The 25,750-nt window shown below is 40.9% G+C and overlaps 1 protein-coding gene across 3 annotated transcripts in view; it reads left to right on the top strand.

Moving 5' to 3' along the window:
* The window catches only part of FOXN3 (forkhead box N3), a 383,654-nt gene that overhangs the window by 78,700 nt on the left and 279,204 nt on the right, over nt 1-25,750 (top strand). The window contains exons 1-2 of one of the 3 annotated variants that reach the window (XM_038751976.1): nt 4,757-4,818; nt 6,458-6,569. The exons of 1 other annotated variant lie outside the window; for it this stretch is intronic. The gene's annotated coding sequence lies outside the window, so the exon portion shown is untranslated. Of the gene's footprint in view, nt 1-4,756; nt 4,819-6,457; nt 6,570-25,750 lie in introns of those variants that run through there. One more of the 3 variants, XM_038751969.1, reaches the window with a different exon arrangement.

Here is a 25,750-nt window from a genome sequence, read left to right on the forward strand (position 1 = left end):
TCCCTCAGCTTGTAGCTATGTAGTTAGTTGTTGTCCCTAGGTTTACTTACCTAGGACTTTCCCCTATTGGATGTAATTGTTTCTGCAGGATCATTTTTCCCAATTCATCAAGGTCACTGTGGATTTTATTCCTTTCTTCTGAGGTTTAAGCAGTCCTGTCTACTGTGATGTCATCTGCAAATCTCATGAGCATGTTCTCCATTCCTTAGAATGGGCCATCAAAAAAGCTATAGATTTGAATTGGTCCCAACACCAATCCCTCTTGGACATCCCTTGGTATCCACGGGACAACTTTGTCTTTTGGGTTCAACCCTTGAGCCAAATCTCACAGAACTACAATCAGTTAAGAATGCCACTGGGAGTAGTCAAAAACCTCAGTGATATCTAGTGAGATAATATCTTCAATTCCCTCTTGTGAACATGGATATAGTGCAGCAAAATCCCTCTGGGAGCAGCTACCTAAGGGAAATGAATGGGAAAATTTATAAGGAGGAGGAAGTATTATCTTTCATGCCCAGTGGGCATATTGTTGGGAAACTCCTGTATAAGCTGGAAAGAGTCAGCCACAATGAGTTACAATGACTATTAGTTACTCTGGCTGAAGAAGAGACCAGGAAATATCCTTGTTCCCCCAATTACGCTTTCAAATATTCAAATGCTCACATTTCTAGCATATGGCTGGAACTGTATTTTTAACCCAGATGTCTTCCAACATGCCTCATTGAATCCCAAATCCACGTGAAGTTTGAATTTTGAAAATGTCAACTCTGTGATAACCAGACATTAAAGAAATAAGAAAAAAAAATCATAATTGATGCAAAAGGTTTTAGTTTTTTTTTAATCACATCAACAGCACTTATTGAGGACCTACTATGGGGAGAGCACTATATAGGCATGTAGGAGAATATACAGGCACAGTCCCCACCATAGCATACATATGGTTAATGACTTTTAGACTGTGAGCCCACTCTTTTAGACTGTGAGCCCACTGTTGGGTAGGGACTGTCTCTATATGTTGCCAATTTGTACTTCCCAAGCGCTTAGTACAGTGCTCTGCACACAGTAAGCGCTCAATAAATACGATTGATGATGATGATGGTTATGCAATGCTGACCATACATTAAAAAGAAATAAGAAAAAAATTCTGAAAAATGCAAAAAGGTGTTTTTTTTCTGATGGTTGGGTAAATCATTTCCAGGTGAATAATTAATTCCTTTTTTTAAATCATTTGTGCCATGGTAATGAGCATATTTATGAAAAGATGTTGTCTATTCTGTACCTATGATTATACCTCTGGGCAGCAGCCATGATTTCAGCCTTGGAGAGGCTGAAAAGTCATCTTTCTCTAGGCCCTCCTGCAATTTAGGAGCATTTGCACAATTGTGAAGCCAGGCCCTTCAGATAACTACTGTCTAAGTGCTTCTGAAACCTTCCTAGGTCAACCCTTCTGGTAGTCAAAACTGTTTCCTAATGTCATACTTGAGCCTTCTTTCTCTCCATCTGACAGACCTCTGCAATGTAGTCTCAGGGAAGGCAGCTGCTCAGTCCTCTGCAAAGTGTAAAAGATGATTTTCCTCAGTGAGCATGTCTCAGTTACCTAGGAAAAATGAGCCCAAGTGTGATTTTTGTGGTCTCCGTTGAAATTTTTCAAATGATGTCCCTGAAGGCAGAGTCCATCTGTTGGGCCTTTCAGTGTCTACTGCTGCTCCTTTTCTACTTGCAGTGACAGCTTTTCCTGGTGGCTAATACACACCAACATCACACTCAGAATGGTGGCTGAGGGTGCTTCTCCCATGAAAATTTGACATTGTTCTTCAAATTTTAGATTTTCTGTTTGCTTAAGAGACTGAACTCAACTGTGAGCATCTGAACAGTTCACAGTTTGTCAGGGCCTAGAGCAGACAACACCGCTCCCTTCTCTAGTTCTGAGTTTGCAGCTGGGTTTGAATCCAGTTCCAGTTGGTAAAATATCATGACTTAATTTGACATATGTAGGGTGATAACTTCTTGAATTTGACATGAGAAATTATGCAAACTGAATGCATGTTAGGACAATCCATATTAACTCATGTAATAAACTGGCAGCTTGACCATAGTCTGAGTATTAGTTTCTGTTCTTCCAAATCACCACCTTCCCCATTCCTCATGCCAGGGGCATTTTTGCTCCTCAAATGCAAATCCAGATATTCCCCATTAAATCCAGAGAAAAAGTGTAGTGTAGTAAACTTTCTTTCTTGAAGGAGACAAAGAAGCACGAATTGGTTCACAGTGTCCCCAAGCTGGTTGAGGGGATGACTCCCTGAGAAAGACTCTTCTCCTTCAGCTGGCAGAAAGAGGGCACATAAACTCACAACTCTTTGCATCAAAGAGTTAGTGCCTAATGGAAAAATGACAGTGGGGAATCACTGAAGGAGAACATATCCCTACAATCCTGTAAACTATTTCCTAACTGGCACACTGATGTCCTCATTTGAACATTCAGTATGCAGGGTGGGTTGAGCTCCCAGTTCTGGCTCCAAACATCCTGGACACAGAAGGCCTTGACCATCTCCACAAGGACCTGAGGCAGGAAGAGTGAGTCCTTGGTATTAAACACCAAAAGAACATGGAACCCTGTGTTTTTGAGAGTAGCATGGCCTAATGGATAGAGCACAGGCCTGGGGGTCAGAGGGACCTGGGTTCTAATCCCCACTCCACCACTTAGCTGCTATGTGACTTTGGGCAAGTCAGCTAACCTCTCTTTGCCTCCATTATCTTTCCTCTAGACTGTAAGCTCATTGTGTGCAGGGAATGTGTCTACTAATTCTGTTATATTGTACTCTTCCAAGCACTTAGCACAGTGCTCTGCTCACAGTAAGCACTCAATAAATATGATTGATTGACTGAGGCACTTGACCAGTCTGCTTTTATCATCCAAATGAAGGAGCTTTAGTATGCAAAAACCTGGGGATCTTTATTGGGATCAAATCAGTTTCACACCCTCCATCTGGATTAATCAATTGTATTTATTGAGTGCTTCCTGTGTGCAGAGCACTGTACTAAACGATTGGGAGAGAACAGTGTAACAGAGTTGGTAGACACAGTCCCTGACCAAATGTGGGGCTCAGATAGTTTCTAGCTCCTGAAGCCTTCGTTTGAGCAAAGGAGAGAGCTTAATTCTTGATCTAAAGGTTAAAAACAGATTCAGTGAAAATAACTACACCATTTTACCTTTTTATTGTTCTAAAGGTTAAAAACAGATTCAGTGAAAATAACTACACCATTTTACCTTTTTATTGTTCAGTGAATTCTGTCGCTTTTTTTCTTTTTTCTGGTACTCCCAATACTGGAATTTTTTTATTGATGTTGATGCTTAATTTTTTAGTTTTAGGTTGATGGTTTAGATGGATCAATAGCCTGATCTTTGGCAAGGCTAGCAGCCTGATGTCTCCTTTAAGAGTGTGATCTCACTCATGTGAACTGGGTTACATTTATTCTGTACTAACCTTCATGAAGGTCACAGTAGCAGTAACCATCGACGTTGACTCTGGATAGGGTGGGGGTCCAGTACGAAATTTTTGCCTTTGTAGCGTGTGGGGATTGTCTTGCCTTGTTGCAGAGCAATCAAATACCAATTTCTTCATTTTCTGCCAGAAAATGGTCAGGGATCTGCATTTGCAAAACTTGGAAATTGATCATTCAAGCAAGGGAAATGTGCATGCAGTTGAAAAGCTGTAGTCATTTTCAGCTAGATGGAATGTTGTTAATGAATATTGTTGCAAAGCCCAAGGGGTAGGATGTAATTAAGGTTTAAGCAGGTCATTTTTATCTATGATTATGAGTGACCCCCAAATGTAAAATGGCTAGTGGGTCTTTAAATGGGAAACTTCATCAATCAAGGCACAACCTGTTCTGGCTGGCTGGTAATTAGGGACTCTGATTCTTTTTGTTTAATGAAGGAGGCTGACATATCTAGGCAGAATGAAACACACACCAATGGTATGGATTATGGGGTGATTTGAACTCACAGCAAATAGATAAATAAAATGATTAAGAATGGACATTTTTTCCATCTCATTACACAGTCATGCAGTCTAATAGCCTGAGCCCACAGCTTAAGGCAAAGACATTTTGGTGTCAAGCAAATGCCTTATCAAGGGCCTCTACCCAATTGAAAGGATCAGATTCGCAGCTGCTTAATGCAATAGGTAGAGAAGTAAAGAACTCTTTGGATAGTCTTCAAAAAGTTCCCAAGGCCTGCCCCTAACCCCCACAAGGAACTCAGCTGATAAGGAGCTGATAAAGATGCTCTAACATCTGCACTCTTAAATTGCTTATCAATTGTACCATTCTGCGAGAAATGATTCTTGAGTCTTACAGTAAGACTCTAACTTTCACATTCCTGCTGCTTCCCTTGTCCTACCCAAACAAGTGCAAAAGCCAACTTCTCCATTTCTCCCAAGTGAAGTTAGAGAAATGATTTGTAGAATAAGCTGCTCTCTCTGTTACCAAGCCACAAAACATGTTTGGTTGTCATGGCATATTTTAGCCATCAGTATTTTTCAGGTGTATGATGTGAATTTTGTATGCTATTTGATAATGTGAAGAAAATATTAAAGCAGTGCGAGACTAAAGAAGAATGAAGATGAATGTTAGTGTTCCCCTGGGGTTCATGGGTGAAGGAATTAACACAGCTTGGCACTCTACCCTAGCTGTGTTTGTTTCCATGGTAACAGCTACGTACATGTTTCAGACTATCTACAGTGACACAGTTGCAGAAATAGTAGCTTGCAGGTTTCTGATATCGCATCACTGGACAGACAGCACGCACTATATTAAGTAAGTGTAAAAGAATTTAAAATATAGCTCTGGATTCTAATGTATATGAGCTCAGCTGAACTGTGTACCAATTGTTACTGCCTTCCACTTATCAGCTTGAATAATATGGAGAAAGTTGAAAGTTAGAGGATTTTGTTCAAGCAATTAGCCTTGATTGGGTAAATATTGTCAAATGCAATAAATGTGAGTCACAGAGTTTTTAAAAAATGGAAATGAAATTGTCTATCAGATTAAATATTTTAAAGTGTATTGCCAGTGTAATTTGTGGGGGGCGGGGGAAAGACAGGCTGAAAATAGATGAGTCTTCAAGCAGATCTAGTTTGCTGCTCAATCTTTAGCTGTTGTAGAGTATACAACAACTAATGTTTTAATGGGTCAGTTTGGAGGCTTTTGTAAATAAAAATGATTGGATAAATAGTAAAGAGGCTGGTTTCTAGAGCAATTTAAGAAAAATGGGGAATCCATTGTCTTTCCTGAAAAGCTTATTTTCTCTATACTGTAGGCATCTAGGTGATCCTGGTTTTCTTTAACATTTACTAGGACTTTTTTGTGGTATATCTGATTGTGTTGTGCTACTATATTTTAGATTGATATTTCTTCAGTGCTGGTTACAGCATAGCCAAGTAAAAATTACAGACCCTGCCAGTTTTGTTACTCTGAAGCCAAATTGTACCGTAATTTGGGAGGAGAAATACACAAATGGGTATTAACTTAAGATACAGCTCTCTGCATCTGAATGGCAGCCTAGGTATTAGGTTAATGGGTTTCAACTTGCACACTGTGACTGAGAGCTTTCTAGTCTTTTACAGCCCAATTTATATTATATTTTTATGTCAAAATATTTCCGTTTAGGTCCATTATTCAGCTTAACTCTCCATTTACCTTGGGTAAATGGAGAGTTAAGCTGAATAACAGTGCTTTATTCATTTAGCAGTTGAAGTAGTATAAAGCAGCAAAATAACTGGAGGAGATATACTCAGTTCAAGAGCTGTTGTTTCCTGCCCATTTATGGACTTCAGGAAAAGTGACCTGCTTCATGCAACTTATTTGGTTTCCTCGAGATACAGAACCTCTGACTCATGCCTATGTAGAGTAATTCTTTGATTCTTCATCATCATCATCATCATCATCACAGAGTGCTTGAAGCAATAGAGGACCTATAGAGTTTGGATATAACATGATACCTGCTCTCTTGAAGCTTAAACCCTTATAGAAAACTAGTGGTAGAGGAATCTCCTTGTATTTGTGCCTTGAAATGACAGTTTTAAAGATCCTCACTCCCTATATGGTCATCACTTTGAGCAATGTGACTCTTTACAATATTTAGATGTCCTTCATGCTCAAAGATGATGCCACTCAGTGAAATTCACCTATGAGTATAGGTGTGACTGAAAAGATGCAGTGGGACCCACAGTCCAGACAACAAACTACACAAAGGCCATCCTCTGTTGTGTTTCCACCTTTGTTATGTGTAACAACTGGCACTGTTTTCAGTTTTGCTTCTGTCTTCAATTTTTACTCAAAAGGAGCTACCCTTTATTAGAGTGGGCCATGCAGGTCTACCTGCAGCTGTTTACTCTTAGTTTTCAGCTGGGATGCAGCATTGTCTGAGACTTTTCTTTATTGTCTCCTTAAAAAGTTTTCTCTGCCCAGCTTGCAGTTTCAATTTCAGTTCATCATAAGGCAGCATTTGCGGTATTCTGCTGTTGTCCATTCACCTCACATGTGCCACCAAATGCAGCTGTTTTGAGGTGAGCATAACTTCAGTGCTAGGAGACCGACTTAATTCCAAGACTTGGTCACTTGTGATCCTATAGATTCTGTTTGGCAGATCCATTATGTGAATCTTTAACAATACTGAGTTCACAGTGGAGTAGGATGAAGTGTTCTCTAGCTGTGAGCAAGTACATTGGGAACACAAGAGGTATCTTACTGGTTCAGGCGGTGGTCCTTCATGGCAACAGAGGACACTTAGAAGAACAGCCTGAGAGTAACCATCCTATAACCATCCTCATGGATAGGGTTAAACCTAACTTTTCCTTTAATGGCCACTTCATTCATTCATTCAATCATATTTATTGAGCGCTTACTGTGTGCAGAGCATTGTACTAAGCACTTGGGAAGTATAAGTTGGCAACATATAGAGATGGTCCCTACCCAACAGCGGGATCACAGTCTAGAAGGGGGAGACAGACAACAAAACAAAACATATTAACAAAATGAAATAAATCGAATAGTAAATATGTACAAGTAAAATAGAGTAATAAATATGTACAAACATATATACAGGTGCTGTGGGGAGGGGAAGGAGGTAAGGCGGGGGTGATGGGGAGGGGGAGGAGGGGAAGAGGAAGGAGGGGGCTCAGTCTGGGAAGGCCTCCTGGAGGAGGTGAGCTTTCAGTAGGTCATCATCATCATCATCAATCGTATTTATTGAGCGCTTACTATGTGCAGAGCACTGTACTAAGTGCTTGGGAAGTACAAATTGGCAACATATAGAGACAGTCCCTACCCAACAGTGGGCTCACAGTCTAAAAGGGGGAGACAGAGAACAAAACCAAACATACTAACAAAATAAAATAAATAGAATAGATATGTACAAGTAAAATAAATAAATAAATAAATAAATAAATAGAGTAATAACTATGTACAAACATATGTACATATATACAGGTCTTTGAAGGGAGGAAGAGAGCTGGCTTTGTGGATGTGTGGAGGGAGGGCATTCCAGGCCAGAGGGAGGATGTGGGCCGGGGGTCGATGGTGGGACAGGCGAGAACGAGCCACAGTTAGGACGTTAGTGGCTGAGGAGTGGAGGGTGCGGGCTGGGCTGTAGAAGGAAAGAATGGAGGTGAGGTAGGAGGGGGCGAGGTGATGGAGAGCCTTGAAGCCGAGAGTGAGGAGTTTTTGCCTACAAATGTAATTACCCTGCTTAAACTTTATAACTTCTATAATTTTTTCCTTTAACATCTTTACCTTTTCCTTCCAGAAACCTGTTGTAGCCTTTGAAGTTCTCAGTGCTTGGTAAATTCAAGGAGTTCAAGTCAGTTTCTGAAGTAGGAAATACTGAATATCTACATTAACCATTTTAGATGAAAAATAAATCTACTGTCTATGAGAGGGAGAATTCTGTAATCAGTCAGGATGTTCCTAATAATCATCGTAATCCAGGCAGGGCTTTATAATATGAGTCAACCCTTCCTTAGGCTAGAAGAAAGACATATGGGCTCAAAAATCAAATCAGACCTATTTCTATTTGAATACACACAATTTTTCCTATAATGTGAGGATTGCATTTTCGCAGAATCCTGTGTAGGAAAACTCATTTGTAGTACTCAGCCTGTCTAACTCTACATGCATACGCAAAACCATTTTTTCTAGCCCCTCATCGTATGTCATCAAGACAAGCTCATTATGTCAGAAGAAGGTTCCCTAAATCTGCCTTCCCGTTCTTACTAAAACACATAGTGAAAACAAGCATTATGGCCAAATGGAGTGTTCTTGCTTTAAATTGAAAATACCAGCAGTATTTATAGGGTGATCCAGAGAAGCACTGGGCCAAAGTCAAACTCATGCTATTATTAATTCGAAATGGTAACAAGACACCATCTTTGCAATCTTTTGCAGCCTCATCAACAGCACCCACAAATGTTTACATTCTTTGACTTTCATCGAATTTCATTGCTCACAGGATATTAAGATTGCCAGATTTTAAAAATTCTAGTAGGAATCATTATGACTTTCTTGTCCTTATTGAGGTCCAGATTCTGGTTTTGAAACTCCTAATGGATTTACACATGATGTTCATTTAAGCCTAGTTGGTTTGACTTTGAAATAAGCACTGTATGTAAAACATAGCCATCCATGAACAATCCAATATGACTAATGTTAACACCAATATCAGTGGCATATAATTAAAAACAAAAGTGAACTTAAAATTGATCTCTGGAGAATACTGGGAGAAACACTAACAATTTATTAACAGTTGCATCCCTGAAGATGCTGGAGCTGCTCAGCTCCATCAAGTGCTGCTCCTGGAAAAAAAAAAGGAAAATAAGAGAGCAGGTACTTTACAGAGCAGCGCCTGGCATAGTGTGGGCCTTGCTGGCTCACTCAGGTAGGTTGTTAGCATGTCAGTAAGATCTCCCAACCTTGTCAAAAATGAGGCCAACCTAACTGAATCTTCTGCCTCTTTAAGCTCATGGTTGGCTCCTGTGTGTAACGTGTGGCCATCTGGGGACAAAACAGTCCCTAGAGTTGTTGGGTGTTAAAAGCCTTGCAATGAAAGGTTGATTTTGGGGGAAGTGGTGACCCTGAGGTTGATGGAATCTCTCTATGAGGAACATTTGTTTTTCTGTGTAAATGTGAGTTGCTTCTTGCCCAGAATTAGCTTGTTAGGGGATTGAAGTGCAATTCAAGCTTCAGAATTGGAAACCTGATTAATTTGTCTGCCAGGTACATATGGAAATAAACTAGTACGTGGTCCATCTGGGACAAAACTACAGTAGAGATAATAAATTATTGCCATCTTACAATCTGCATTATTGGAGATGGATTTGTTTTCACCAGCATTACTGAAAGATAGCTAAGCACTTGTATTAAGGTCTTGGAAATGAAAATTTTATTCAGTTTCAAGATTTGGATGTGGACAGTTTATACCCAATTTATACTTTTTTGAAGTTGTGGAAGAGGAGGACTTAAAACTATCCCCTTTTACATTCACAAAGCACTGTGCAATCATTTTCAAATTACTCTGTTAAATTTGGATGGGGATGTTGGGAGGGACAGTATTAGTATTGATTTTCCTCCTGAGAAAATTGAGACACAGGGTAGTGATTACGGGTCCTAGAATGTTGGAATTAGAGCTTGGAGATTCATGAATTCAAATCATACTTTCAGTTCACTTAGATATAAGTTTTGAATACCCCATGTCTCCTGACCACCATCACCGCAATACACACACACATACACACACACACACACACACACACATGCACGCTACATCGCCTTTACAAATGGAAGGATTCCTTTAAGTTCATTCATTCATTCAATTGTATTTATTGAGCGCTTACTGTGTGCGTAGCACTGCACTTCTAAAGTCTTTACCTGTATTTCTGCAGGAGAAAATTAGTTCGACAAAGTTAACATCTCCTAAACTTCTATATAGTTGCACTTCATGAAGATAACTTACTCTTCATCAGAATCTCTGCCTTCTAAAACTAAAGTTGAATTTACTTCTACTTCTCCTTGCTGGCCTTAGTAAATTGCTTTGAGGTTTCCTGCTTTATTATAGACTGGTATGTTTGTGGCTTCTTCTGCTTGGATCACTTTGTGAAACAGCCTATCTTTTCTTCTCAGTGACATTTCTTTCTCTTTTCTTCTTCTCTTGTCCTCCATGTTTCTGTAGTTTTATCATCTAACTTGTACATATCACTCACTAATGTCTCCAATTCTGGTCCTGCTTTGTTCAGTTTCCTCGGCCTTTCATTGCACTTTTATTCTTTCTTTTTCCCCTCTCATGTTAGAATATCAACAAAACGAAATGCAAAACTGTCATCATTCTGATTTCTCTCTGTCTCTCTCTCTCTCCCCCCATTGTCATTTCTCCCCCTTTTTTGCCTCTCCCCAAAATGCTCCTTCTTACTTTCCTGTTACATTGTAACTGCCCAACTGGTAGTGCAAAATCTTATCCTCTTCTGAATCTAGGAGGGAAATTGTGCTGGGCTTCTTGCCACTGAAAAGTGGCAAAGGGTTCTTGAGAGAGAAAGGACTAGAAAACTGGACATTATTCTATTAGTCCTTCCCATCAAAGAGCCCACCACAGTTGTCAATACCCCCGCCTTGATCAAATTACATTCTTCCAGTGGAAATGTTTCTTATTACATCTGAGGTTCTGTCTTAATAGCCTATTAGCCATTGCCAAAGAAGAATATAGTGGGTTACCATTCCTTAAGTGTTTGCTGCAGTGTATTAAATGTGTCGTGTTTTGGCTGGGACAAGTCATCAGTGGATTGAAATGTTTTGAAATTTCACAACCAGCCAAGGGCCTGAATTCTGAGGTCTTTTCTCATGGTTGTGGGAATAAGCCAAGGGAAAGATTACAGAGTTGGGTTCAGGGTGTTGGAAGGTTTTAGGGAACTGAAAATCTTTAAGAGGTCATTGACCACCCCTTGCTAGAGACTGGCCTGGCCAAAGTGATCACATTGATCCTCATATCTCACAGCACTCATGATTCTAGCAGTATGTCAGTGTCATTGTTGGTTAGCCATGGTTGAGGTCCCAGCAAATTTATTTTTTCTTTATGGTATTTGTCGAGCACTTACTATGTGCCAGATATTGCACTAAGCGCTGGGGTAGATATACAGTTGGACACAGTCCGTGTCTCACGTGGGACTCACATTCTTAATCCCCATTTTACAGATGAGATAAATGAGGCACAGAGAAGTGAAGTGACTTGTCTAAGGTCATAAAGCAAAGTGGCAGAGCCAAGATTAGAACCCAGGTCATTTTGACTCCTAAGCCCATGTTCTATCTACTAGGTCACAATGGTTTTTTTGCACATTCATGTGGGGAGGAAAATTCAAAATTTTCATTTGAAATGTGGAGTGAAAAGGAACATTTAAGAAGCCAGTAAGGACTTGTTTTGTGCTCTTCTTGGAATCAAACCGGGGTAATAGAAAACAAATCCCATTTTCAGGGAATTTGCTTGTGAATTTTGTTTTTAACAAAGACAGTTTAGTTTTAAAATGGTAATGTCAATCAGAAAAGCTATCTAGTCTGCTGGATTGTATTGTCACCATATTCTTGGCCTTGCATAATGAGTGTTCAAAGCATAATGCATACAGTCAGAGGAAATAATAACTAATGAATGAACTAAGTGTAGTATAGTAACGTATTCTGTGGTTTGCTTCAAGGAAAGTCCCAGAAAATTATATGTGGGATTTTTAAATACACAAAGAATATTAAAGAAATTACATTATGAATGAAAAATTAGATGGTAATTTCTAATCCTGTCTCCTAAGAAGTATAGGAATAACTTTAAAATTTTATGCTTTAAGCATGCATTTAATTTATGCTCTGGGAACTAAATAATGTTGCTAAGATAAAACAGTCTAATAATGATTTATGTAAATTTATTTGTACAAAGTAATGGTGTAGTTGCCTATGGCAAATTGCTTGGCATATGAAATGACATGAACTCCTTCTTTTCTGTGTGAATACAAAGAGGAACTGAAAGGTGAAGAGGAGAAAATAGTAATCCACATTCAAAATGGAGCCTGGCACCTTCTTTAGAAAGAGGTAGAGCCAGTGAAGAGTTTTCAGAATTTGGATGAGAAACAAAAGGCCCTGTGTCAAATTGGACTTTTAATGGAATTTATAGTAGGTTTTTATCTGGATTCTTCATTATACTAACTCATAACTAAGATGACTGGAACCATGTCTTCTGTTGACACTGTATAGCATTTAGCTTGCTATGTAATGGCAGTATTAAGCAATCTGTCAAATGGTAATTGTGTGCTTCTCAATCATATCATATCTGGTGTTCTATTTATTCTGATGACTTGACACTTGTCCACATGTTTTGTTTTGTTGTCTGGCTCCCCCTCTAAACTGTGAGCCCATTGTTGGGTAGGAACTGTCTCTATATGTTGCCAACTTGCACTTCCCAAGCGCTTAGTACAGTGCTCTGCACACAGTAAGTGCTCAATAGATACGATTGAATGAATGAATGAATCTGGTGCTGTATACAAGCATAGCATTCACCTCGACTCATTTCAAGACTGACTGGAATAGTAGCCTATGGTGAGGTTGGCCTTACAGGTTTATAGAAGAGGAAGGTAGTGTCGTCTTCTCCTCCCCACCCCCACTTCTACTCCCTGAGGTGACAGATGTTATGCTGGGTCCCTTTATCTAGGGGGATCCCAACATTATACAGTCCCTTTTGGGGTGCGAGGCTGGGGCGAAGTCTTGGCAGGAGGTGGCAGACAGGTACCATCAGCAATTCAACCATTAGTGTGGCAGTCAGACTGCACTTCTCTGCTGTGCTGTAACTGTGCAGTTTTCAGAGCTGCAGCGCCAAAGAGCCCAGGAGAGCAGAGCGCTCTGCCTGGCCAGTGTACTTCCACTTGAAGCAGCTGAAAACAGTCACAAGAAGCACTCAAACCATCCCTCTAAGCAGTCAACCTGAATTCACCAAGGAGTGTTTCTAAGTCGATTATTCCTTGTACATAAGGTTCAACGAGATTATAAGAACAACAGTGGAGGAAGATTGTATATTTTATATTGTTACATTATTTGTGTTGTCAGGATCCACTGCTCTGTAGTTTTCCCAACTCCCAGGCACCCCCGTAGATTGCTTCAAGTACCAGTCTAGTCAGAAGGCTGGAGAAGTGGGTCTGGAATTGGAATTTTGATCGCTGCCCCTCTGATATAGGTAACTTCCATTATCCAAACCAAATGGGAGGTGGATGGAGACTTTTCTGGAATTTTCCCCATCTCCCTTTCCTGGATAAGCAGTGGTCCTCCTTTAAGCCAAAGCTTTGGGAATATCCATGCAGTGAATTGTGCTGGTTTTATAATTGATATCCCATTGAAAGCCCCATACTGCTTTTTTCTTCACTGGGAATTAAACTGGAGTCTTCCTTGTATAAGAATATATTTTTAAAGTTTTTTCCCCCAAATCCCTATTGACATGCCAACTCAGCAAATATCTTTAATAAAATATCTGAAAAATGGTAAGTCCATCTCCAAGATCTTTGCAAATATTCTCAAGTGAAACTTCAAAGCAATGTATTATAATAAGATCTAAAACTTCTCCCACCTGGTAGGTGTTCTGTTGCCTTAGCAGATCCTTAGGCTAACTGTGGGTTCACTTTATGTATAAGGTCATATTTTTTTTTACCATTTTGTAATATAAGTACAGACCATAAAAATGAGAATCTGGACACTGACCTGGGACTTTGATGAATTTTGATGAAGCTCAAGAGAGTTCTCAAAAGCTTGTGATTCAGTCAGTGAGGGACTTAACTTGGTTTCCTTAGTGCAGATAAAAGCTTTGTTGGCTTAATAGGACAGAATTTAGCTCAAAGGAGCAATTGAACCTCAGAGTGGAGTCATCAAAAGCTGGGCATCTTCGTGAGGAGAAAGAGTTTTGAAGATGATCTATCTGGAAGAAAATAACTTCTAAATGGGCTAGAATAGTGGTGATATTTGGTAATGAGGAGGAGGAACCTTTGTAAAGGAGGTAATAACACCCAAAAGGCTAACCAAAGGTTTTCTGAATCAGCATGGTGTTTAAATAACACACAGACATTTTAGAAAATGTACTTGCTTTTCAAATAAGCACAGTTTACAGTGAACTGCTAACCACTTTCATTTTTTTTGCCTACTGATGTGCTTGTTGGAAGCTAAGAACTGACCATCTATGAATTTGCTGAACACCAGAGGATATTGCTTTCTACATGCTTTTCAGGTGAACAAAAATAATTAGTTTGAACCAGTCATTGGAAGGCCTGAATCACTGACAAATTAGAATTTAATGGACACTCCTTGTGATTAGTGTGATCTGGTAAACTTGTACTGTGACTCTTAAATCACATTCTCTTCTGTGTTTTGATAAAGCATTGTGAAATGCTAAGCTCATTTTGAGTACCAAATAATTTTGAAGAGCCCTTTAAGGTGAAAGAAGAAGTGGCCAAGGTTAATGTTGTTTCAGAGGGCAGTGTGTTACCTTCATTGTGAATATTGTTGGCCTGGAATACAGTCAGCTGGCTCACCAGCACTGGAGCAATGCTCACAGAGGAACAGCTCTACTGGGCGAGAAGCATGAGGATACAGGACACAGCAGCAGGATTCCCAAGAGGCTGCTATTTGCTGAACTAAAAGGGGATTTGTGTGTATACAATCAGGAAGTGCAGAACATCAGGGAAGCAGCATGGCCTACTGGATAGAGTCAGAAGGACCTGTGTTTTAATTCTGGCTCTGCCATTTGTCTGTTGGATGACCTTCGGCGAGTCACTTAACTTCTCTGTGCCTCATCTGTAAAATGGGGATTAAGACTGTGAGCCCCAAGTGGGACATGGGCCATGTCTAACGTTATTACCTTGTGCCTGGCACATAGTAAGCGTTTAACAAATATCATTAAGAAAATGCTCTGAAAACATAGTGAAGCCCTGCCTCAAACAGTGGTTTAGATCAAGGGATGGTTGGGTAAAGAACCACTATCAACAAAGCTAACTTTCATGTAGCAATAGGACAAGACTTGTTCTCCTTGACCAGAGACTTGAGGAGGAAGTTTAGACCAACAAGCAGATTTGGAAACACCTGCAAGTGGCCAACACACCTGCTTGGCAAAGGACAGTCTTTAACTGTGGGAGGTTTTGTCAGATATGCTTTGGCCTTTTAATTGCCCCTGCACAAAGAGGTAGGATTTCTCAGTCAATACTGTAGTCTTGAACTAAGAAGGAAGTGTTTCCTCTCATCCTTTCTTTCAAAGTCTTTCAGAGTCTTTGTATGCTTCAAAAACTCTGATAATGTTTGCTCTCAATAGAAGAAAAATCTGTACGTTTCATAAAAACACATTTAATAAAGTTTAAGTGCAAACATGACATTTCTAAACCACAGGAGTAATGACTTATAAATGCATTTAAAATGACAATAGAAGAGAAGAAATGCAAAGGGGTGCTACATTTAGCTGATTTCAAGTGCATAAAGCAATGTGAAAAGTAAATACTTTTATTGTAATTGCATTGGAATTTCATGTTGTTTTTATCCCATTTATAGCTATCTTTTATACATGAAAAGTTAGCAGTGTTTAAGATTGCCCGCTCTTCGGAAAGATCCTTTTATTTATAAATACATCTTGTTATATATAGGTAATATAAAAGTATATATAAGCACACCCCACAATATAGCCATGAAATGTTCCTCAAAATCATGGTTGTATCATTGTGGGGTATGTTTTTCCATGTTATGAATTGGAGTCCATTTCAGAACCTCTGAAAAAATAACATGAAATTCCTTTAAATGCTATTTTCTGTAACATTAAAAATCGCTAAACTATTATTTATTCTCTATTAAAGTAATCCAAAGCATAGCATGATAACATTAACTAAATAAGGAGTTATATTGTAGGAGGATGCAAAAATAGATGTTTGCTCTGCTGACTGTGGTTGCGGGTTTTCAATTTTAGAAAAAAATTTCTCCAGTTTATGTTAACAACCTTCTTTTCCTCAGAAGTCACTCTATAGCAGGCTGTGTTCTTTCAAACATCTCTGCACTCTTTTAAACGCTTTCTCTTTCTATCAGGGTCTTCAGGCATTTTTCAAAGTTCATTCACTTTTTTGAAAATTGACAAGATTTTTGAATCCTAAAATCTCAACTGGTGGTGAAGTGAAGACTCTAGCCTTAATGGCAGCCATGACATCCTCCTCCTTTTCTACCGCTGGGGAGTGGGATTTTCTCAGCTTCATCATGAGCAACACAGAATTGGAGCGAGTTTGAAAGGGTGGAGATCGTAGGAAGATTTAAGGGGCCTCTTTTGCCTCACTGCAATTCTGTGCTACCTGTGGATGAAGCAGAGAAGCTGGATTTAAGGTTTGTGTTCATGGAGGGGTGAGAAAGGCAGGGTGGTGTTGGTGTTTCAGCTGGAAGCAGCACAGAATTGGAATAATAATAATGATGGCATTTATTAAGCGCTTACTATGTGCAAAGCACTGTTCTAAGCGCTGGAGCGGTTACAAGGTGATCAGGTTGTCCCACGGGGGGCTCACAGTCTTAATCCCCATTTTACAGATGAGGTAACTGAGACCTAGAGAATTTAGGTGGCTTGGCCAAAGTCACACAGCTGACAATTGGCAGAGCTGGGATTTGAACCCATGACCTCTGACTCCAAAGCCCAAGCTCTTTCCACTGAGCCATGCTGCTTCCTGAAATTTGCCTAACATTTCTAGAGGCCCCATTTATCCTGCCTGATCTGGGCTACTGCCCTGTCAAAACCTTGGCCAAAGTGGAGAAGTTGGGAGGGAGGGATATTGTGGGAGGAAGGGACAGGGTTGGAACTGCTTAGAGAAGTAGTTTTGCCTAAAGGATAGCGCACAGGCCTGGAGTCAGACCTGGTTTCTAATCCTGGCTCCACCACTTCTCTGCAAAGTGACCTTGGGTGAGTCACTTAACTTTTTTTGCCTTAGCTGCCTCATCTTTAAAATGAGGATTAAGACTGTGTGCTCTGTGTGAGACAGGGACTGTGTCCAATCTGATTGGTTTATATCTTCCCCAGGGTTTAATACAGTGCCTGAGTTTCCTGCAGTTCTCAGACCCAGTGTTGGGAGGGATTTTCAGAGCCTGGCATTTATATATATACACAGATTTCCAGATCTGACATAGTGTGGTCATTCGGAGCTGGCCATTTACATATATCTAATGTGTCTTGTCTGCTGTCGAGTCATCTCCAACCCATAGCGACTCCATGGACACTTCTCTCTCAGAAGGCCCCACCTCCATCTGCTATCACTCTTGTAGTTTATCCATAGAATTTTCTTGGTAAAATATGGAAATGGTTTACCATTGCCTTCTTCCATGCAGTAAACTTGAGTCTCCACCCTTGAGCCTCTCCCATGCCGCTGCTGCCCAGCACAGGTGAGCTTTGGCTTATAGCAGATTGCCTTTCACTTGCTAGCCACTGCCCAAGCTAGGAATGGGTATGCCTCTGCTTGACTCTCCCTCCTGTGGCTGAGACTGGTAGAGTACTGGAAACTCTCCAGGTGTGACCTGAGAGGGGGCTATAATGTGTAAAAGATACGTACAAACAAATAATCAGAATCAATAGGACAGTATTTGGGTTCCTGTGTTGTGCAGGGGCCAGTACTGATGACAGAGTCTCCCATCAGGAACAACTGATAGCCTTGGTGCTGATCTTTCAGGACCAAGCACCTGCACAGAGGAATTGACTATAAGGTAGTGATTGTGCAGTGTTATTTATACTCTCTTGGCCCTGTCTGTCATATTCCATTTGGGGTCCGTAATGCAACGAGGGAGTAGGCAGGTGGGATGTGACATGGAACAGTGTACTAGGCTGTTGGGGAATAAAAAAGGGAAGTAAATAATTATACTTTATTCTATCTTCTATTTTCCTCCCTGTCTGATCCTCTTCTTCCCCCCTTCCCCTCCCTCCCTCATTCATTCATTCATTGAATCATATTTACTGAGCGCTTACTGTGTGCAGAGCACTGTACTAAGCGCTTGGGAAGTACAAGTCGACAACATATAGAGACGGTCCCTACCCAACAACAGTTTCACAGTCTAGAAGGGGGAGACAGCCAACAAAACAAAACAAGTAAACAGGTGTCAGTACTATCAGAATAAATAGAATTATAGTTACATACACATCATTAATAAAATAGAGTAATAAATATGTACAAATATACACAAGTGCTGTGGGGAGGGGAAAGGGGTAGGGCTGAGGGGCAAATGGGGAGGGGAGAAGGAGGAGAGGAAAAAGGGAGGGCTCAGTCTGGGAAGGCCTGCTGGAGGAAGTGAGCTCTCAGTAGGGCTTTGAAGGGAGGAAGAGAGCTAGTTTGGCAGATGTGTGGAGGGAGGGTATTCCAGGCCAGGGGAAGGACGTGGGCCAGGGGTCGACGCGAGACAGGCGAGAGCGAGGCACAGTGAGGAGGTTAGCGGCAGAGGAGCGGAGGGTGCAGTCTGGGCTGTAGAAGGAGAGAAGGGAGGTGAGGTAGGAGGGGACAAGGTGATGGACAGCCTTGAAGCCGAGACTCAGGAGTTTTTGCTTGATTTGTAGGTTGACAGGCAACCACTGGAGATTTTTGAGGAGGGGAGTGACATGCCCAGAGCTTTTCTGTACAAAGATAATCCGGGCAGCAGAGTGAAGTATAGACTGAAGTGGGGAGAGACAGGAAGATGGGAGATCAGAGAGGAGGCTAAGGATGGACGAGGCTAGGAGCCCTGCTCAGAAGGCTGTAGGTGGAAACAATGGAGGCCACATAGCCTAATGGAAAAGAGCATGGGGCTGGTAGTCAGGAGATACAGATTCTAGTTCTGGCTCTGTCTCCTGCCTGCTGTGTGCCCTTTGACAAGTCACTTAACTTCTCTGTGCCTCAATTTTCTCACATATAAAATGAGAACAAAATACCTGTCCTCCCTCCTCCTTAGACTGTGGGCTTCATATGGGACAGAAACGGTAACCAATCTGATTATCTTGTATCTTCCCTAGGGCTTAGCACAGTGCTTGGCACAAGGTAAGAGCTCAGTGAATGCTATTATTATTATTTTATTATTATATGTCTTTCTAGATGGAAACTCAGGGGGTGCAATGGCCACAGTTTTGCCAATCATCTGTAATTTCACACAGTCCTTAAAACCAGCTTGAATTGATTGTGTCTGTAAAGATCACAAAAATATTTGGATGTCTATAAAGAGAGGTGACCACTCCCCATGTCAGTGACAGAAAGGGTTCTTGGAGCATCATCGCTGCCACCTCAGTCTCTATGTCATCATCCACCTCGGCCAACTCCTTTAGAAGGGAGAATACCTGGATGTGAAGTTTGTTGTGTCTGGCGAATTGTTACCATGGGAACAGCCTCACCCCCACATCTCTCCCAGCTCATGCTCACTACCAATGTTGATCTGTCAGTCAAAATTCTAATTTTTATTCATACTGTTTGTAAAAATCATCATTGGCAGTTGGCAACCTTGAACCTTTGTCCCTTTGTCCTCATGGGACCTGGCACCGATGTTTTCTGAGACTCGAGCACTGGGACCTGGGCCTTATCTCACTTTTAAACAAGTCAGCTTTACTCCAGCTGAGAGAGAATAATGCAAGGTGTGGCCTGAGAAACTTCGTTGGGAAATTGAAAAGGTTTCTGGCTCTTATACATCCCTCTATCCCTGAAACTTGCAACTAGGAGACAATTCAGCAGCAGAGGCTAGTAGAAATTCAAGTAGTCAGCACCTAGAACCTCTTCCAGGACCAAGTATGCTCTGATGGAGGAGGCATAAACTGGGGCTGTTAAGGACATAGGAGGGCTGTTAAGGACATAGGACCAAATGCCTTGTTATTTTATTTATTTTGCTCAGATTAGTCAAGTTAACAAACTTTAATAGTGCAGTCATTAACCAAGTACTGTGCAGTTATCTATTGCTGAGAGAAAAATCTCCAGGTAATGTGACTTATCCGCAAGAGCCACCTTTTGAGTTTTGGTCTTTACTAGCGAATGGGGAATCTCTTCAGGCACTGAAAGGATGGCTTTATTTTGCGGTTTTTCAGACTCCACATTTGGTTCAGCTGCTCTGCCAAACATATCCACGTTGTTATTTATTTTCTCTGCCTGTGTTCTTGGGATATTTAGGATTAGTACAACAGCAATATCAATGAGTTCCACCATTTTATATCATATTAGATAATTCAGACATATAATTTAGCGTTTATGGCAATCAGTCCATCGGTGGTATTTGCTAAGTGCAGAACACTATTTAGAGCTTGGGAGAGTACAGTACAATAGAGTTGGTAGACACAGTTCCTACCCTCAAGTTGCTTAGAGTCTAGTGGGGCAGACAGTCATTCAAATATGTTATTGGTAAGGGAAGAAACAGAGTGTAAGGCTATGCACATAAGTTCTGTGGGGCTGCGGGGTGGAATGAGTAACAAAGTGCTTAAGAGGTACAGACCCAAGCACATAGATGACAGAAGGGAGGGCAACTAGGGTGGGGAAAGGATAAGTATGTCAGGGAAGGCTTCTTGGTGATATGATTCTAGTAGGGCCTGAAGCTGGAGAGAGTGTTGCCCTATCAGATATGAAGGGGAAGCCCAGCCAGAAGGAGGACTTGGGCAAGGGTTGATGGTAAAAGATGAGGTCAAGGTACAATAAATAGGTTGGTGTTAGAGGTACAAAATGTGTGGGCTATGTTTCAACGGGAGATGAGCAAGGTTAGGTAGGAAGGGGAAAGTTGATTGAATGACTTAAATCCAAAGATAAGGAGTTTGTGTTTGATGCAGAAATGGATAGGCAACAATTTGAGGTTTTTAGGTAAGGGGAGACATGTTCAGAATGATTTTTAAAAATAAGACAAGCAGCAGAGTGAAATATTAACTGGAGTGAAGAGAAACTGGAAGCAGGGAGGTCAGTGAGGAGGCTGATGCAGTAGTCAAAGCAAGAAATGGCTAATGCTTGCATCAGCATGGAGCAGTTTGGACAGAGAAGACAAGGCAGATTTTAGAGATATTGTGAAGTTAGAATGAGTTGGTGATAGACTGAATATGGTGATTGAATGACGGGGGAGTCAAGGATGATGTCAAGAGGGCTTGTGTGACATGGAGGATGGTGTCATGTACAGTAATCAGAATGTCAGGTGGCAACAGAGAGAGGGTATAGGTGGGAAGACAAGGTGTTCTATTTTGGACATGTCAAGTTTCAGGTTTCAGTGGAACATCCAGTTAGAGAAGTCTTGAAAGCAGGAGGAAATGCAAGGGGAGAGAGAGAGAGAGAGAGAGAGACAGAGAGACAGAGAGACAGAGAGAAACAGAGACAGAGAGACAGAGAGAGAGAAAGAGACAGAGAGAGAGAGAGACAGAGAGAGAGAAAGATATATATATATATATATATATATATATATATATATATATATATATATTAGGACCAAAGAGGTAGATTTGGGAATCATCCTGAGAGATGAAGGTTGAAGCTATAGGAGTGGATGGGGGTGGAGAATAAAAGGGAACCCAAAACTGAGCCTCTGGCTGGGACTTCCACAGTTAGTGGGTGAGAGGCAGAGGAGGAGCCAGTGTAAGTGATGGAGGAGTGGCCAGAAAGATAGGAGGAGAACCAAGAGACGACAAGGTTAGATACAAGATCTAGCAGAAGGGGGTGGTCTGCATCTGAGAAGTCTAGAAGGATGAGGATGGAGTAGAGGTCATTGAGTTTGTCAAGAAGAAGGTGATTGGTGACCTTAGAGAGGGCAGTTTCCTTGGAGGGAAGGGGCAGAAGTGAGATTGTAGGGGGTGATGGAGAAATTTGGAAGAGAAATAGAAGTAGCGAATGTCAACTGATGGAGTTTGGAAAGGAATGGTAGGAAGGAGTTTGGGTGATAACCGGAGGGTGCAGTGGGGTCAAGGGAGGGTTTTTTAGGATAGGGGTTACATAGGCATATTTGAAAACAGTGAGGAAGAAACTGTGGGAAAGTGAACAGTTGAAGATGATGGTCAGGAAGGGAAGAAGGGAGAAGGTAAGTATTTTAAGGGGATGGGATTGGAGGCACAGGTGAGTGGGTAGATTATGGTTGGGGTCAGTGATCTAATGAGATTCATCTGGGAAGGATGGGAAAGTCAGAGATGGGACAGGAGGAGGATGAAATGAGAGGTGCAGGGGAGATTTTATGGAGAGTACAGCTGGTGGTTTCAGTTTTATCAATGAACTAGGTGGTGGGGTCATTAGGTGGGAATTTAAAATGAGGGAGTTAAAAGTCTGAAACAGCTAGCACAGGCAATGGGCATGGGAGTCAATAAAGGAGGGAAAGTATTGTTGCTGGGCAGAGGAGAGAGCAGTGTTGTAGCAAGTGAGGATCCGTTTGAGATGGATGAGCTAGGTCTCCTGTCTGAATTTCCACCAGCAGTGCTCCACAGCTCATGCACAAGAGTGGAAGGAGTGTGCTGCAGAATGATCTAGAGCTATGGGTTGGTGGTATGAACTTGACAGAGGGACAACTGTGCAAGGGAGCTGAGTTCAGCAGAAAAGGTGGAGTTGAGTTTGTTGATTTGTGAATCAGGAAAAGGTAGGTTGGGGTTGAGACCAGATGGGGCATGATGACTTGGGATAATTGGAGGGGTGTCAGGAGATTTTTCAGGAGAAGGGTGTGTGAGAGAAAAGATGGATGAGGGGCATTTACAGATAACTTCATAGACTTTTACTGTTTAATCAAAGATCTTCTGGCGTGCCACAAATCAGTGCAGTGCCTATTGCTCGGGTGGAGAAATTGAGGTTCAGAGGTTCAGTCCCCTCAACAATATCATTGGGTTAACTGACCTCATGTCAATTGCTTGACCAAGATTCAGATTTGATGTTGGGATTTGGTTTAATCTTGTTTTGTAAATTGTCTCCTGACTCCAACTTTTTGCTGAACACTCTCCTATACTGTGTCTAAACTGAATAAGCAGAGCATATATTTCTCTTTAGAAAAACCTGGTTTAGAACATTTCAAAGGGTGTCATATGTGACAATGGGATTGCCTGTAAATCTTGTATTATAGTAAGTGAAGCGATAAACGTAAACGTTTTCATGTTGGGATGTCGTGTGTGAGTGTGTGTGTGTGTGTGTGTGTGTGTGTGTGTGTGTGAGTGAAAGAGAGAGAGAGAGAGAGAGAGAGAGAGAGAGAGGGGGTAGGAAGGGTGAAAAGAAGGTGATGATTTGATTCAGAGTTGGGTGTTATCCCAGAATGAAGGACCAGGAATTGTATATGAAAACTTCAGATTTAACAAAAAGTCAGACCTAGAATACAACCGAAATAAACCCCCTTTCCTCCTCCTTTGGATGTTTTATATTCAATAATTTTTTTAATAGAGGGCTATACAGTTTATTGGTCAAGAGCCCATCATTCATTGTGGTGAAACTTTCCAGTGCATGAAATAAATCTTTATTGTCAGAAATTATAGTGTTCCCTAAAATGATTGCTTTTTCCTTGACTGATGGTGCATTAAGAGCAACCTTTAAAAGCTTGGCATTAGCACTTGAAACCTGTTTGCTGGTGCTTGAAGAATTGACACGAGGTGAGTTAACCCAATGAGGTTGTTGAAGGGATTGTTCACTGATCTAAATTCTGGAATTTACATTTTGTAAAGCAGTTTGGTCTCTAACTTGAAAAATGTTTTTCAGTGCATAAATAAACAGCATAATCAATCGTCTTTACTAAGCACTTACTGTATGCAGGGCATTATATTAAGCACTTGGGAGAATACAACACAACAATACACCAGGCAGATTACCTGCCCAAAACACGTTTACAATCTAGAGAGGGTCCAAAACAGGGTCAGGCATGTTATAGGCACCCAATAAATATTAATTGGATTGACTTGAATAATTGAGAATACAATTCAACTTTGGAAAGGCTTTGATAGTTAAATTGTGCATGATTCTTTGGCTTTCCATAATAATAATAATGGTATTTGTTAAGCATTTACTATGTGCCAGACATTGTACAAAGTGCTGGAGTGGATACAAGCAAATTGGGTTGGACACAGTACCTTGTCCCACATGTAGCTCATAGTCTCAACGTTGTAGGTGCAGCTCCCCCAGAAACATAATTATGAACATCCTTAATCTGTGATAACTATAAAATCTTCTCTGGAAAGTGGAATGTTATATAGCTCTTTTCCCCAGTAGACACTCGCTTTCCCCCTGTACTGTTCCTTTAATTGAGATCACCTGGGTTGTTCTTACTACCCTGTGGTACCCTTCTCCTCAATTAATATTTATTGAGCACCCAACTGTGTGCATGGTGCTGTACAAGACATTTGGGAAAGGGAATACAAGGGTTAATCAAAAGAAAGCCATGCCCTGCCCTTCAGGAGTTCACAATAAATGATAGGCAAATGGCCCCGAATCCCTAGAGTAGACGATAAGGTTTAACAACCTGATACAGACTAGCTCTACATAGAGCAGGGTGTTTTCTTCAAGCACAGAAGAGAAATCATACAATATTAAAAAAAAAAAACCAGAAACAACCCAACAGGGGTCATAATCTCCTTTGGTATTTAGACCACTATTTTACCTATTCTAGGCAAATATTTATTGAAGTTTACTCATCTTGCACCACAGTGCAGTAACTGCTACATTATTCTTCTAAGCTCGCAGTACATTTGCCAGTGAAGCAATGCAACAAAGGAAAGCAATTTGTTAATAAAATAAAGAAAATATAGTTGGAACACTATACAGAATTGCCCTTTGGTTGGAAGGCATCAAAGCTGACCATGAAACTATATACATGAGTCTGAGTAGCACACTGAAAGCACCTTGTAGTTGCACACTGTGCCCATGAAATTGTGGTATTGCACTTTTTCTCACCATTGCCCATTTGAGGACTTGTCAAGGCCTTCACCAAGGACTATGTGTCTGCAAGGATCTTTGCTGGCAGAGAGAAATGTGATTAAAAGTTTGGATTAATGATTCTTCTAATTAGTAGTAGTAATAATAATAGTGGAATCTGTAAAATGGCAGTGGACTTTTTACAGAAGCAGCATGGCATGGTGGATAGAGCATGGGCCCGGGAGTCAGAAGGTCATGGGTTCAATCTCTGCTCCGTGACTTATCTGCCATGTGACCCTGGGCAAGTCTCTTCTCTGGGCCTTGGTTACCTCATCTGTAAAACAGGGATTAAGACTGTGAGCTCTGCATGGGACAGGGGCTTTGTCCAACCCTATTTGCTTGTATCCACCCCAGCGCTTAGTATAATGCATTGCACATAGTAAGCACTTAGCAGATATTATTATTATTCAAATCCCACCCTCTTTTTCTTCCTCATAGACTGTGAACACCCATGTGGGACAAGGGAATGTATCCAACCGAGTTATCTTGTATGTACCACAGCTCTTAACACAGTGAGTGCTTGGTAAATAATAAGCTATTAACAAATACCATAATTATCAGTAGTAGTAATAGCAACCCAAGGATGCTTTCACACCAGATGTTAGGAAACCAATTGATCTTTCTAACATATGCCCTCATCTGAAGTAAATTGTACTTCTTTTGAGGGGCAGGCCATATCTTGCACTGCTTGAATCAAATTATGAGGCCCGGTGGATAATGTTATGGTTTCAATAAAATATAATATGAAGAAATCCATTATCTACTACTACTAAGCTAAATCATTTTGCTTCCCAAGTTCCATTGTGCCCACTGATGTGTTGTGATAGATAACTCAAGTTGACCCA

Source organism: Tachyglossus aculeatus, chromosome 1 (assembly GCF_015852505.1).
Source record: "Tachyglossus aculeatus isolate mTacAcu1 chromosome 1, mTacAcu1.pri, whole genome shotgun sequence".
Taxonomy (NCBI): domain Eukaryota; kingdom Metazoa; phylum Chordata; class Mammalia; order Monotremata; family Tachyglossidae; genus Tachyglossus; species Tachyglossus aculeatus.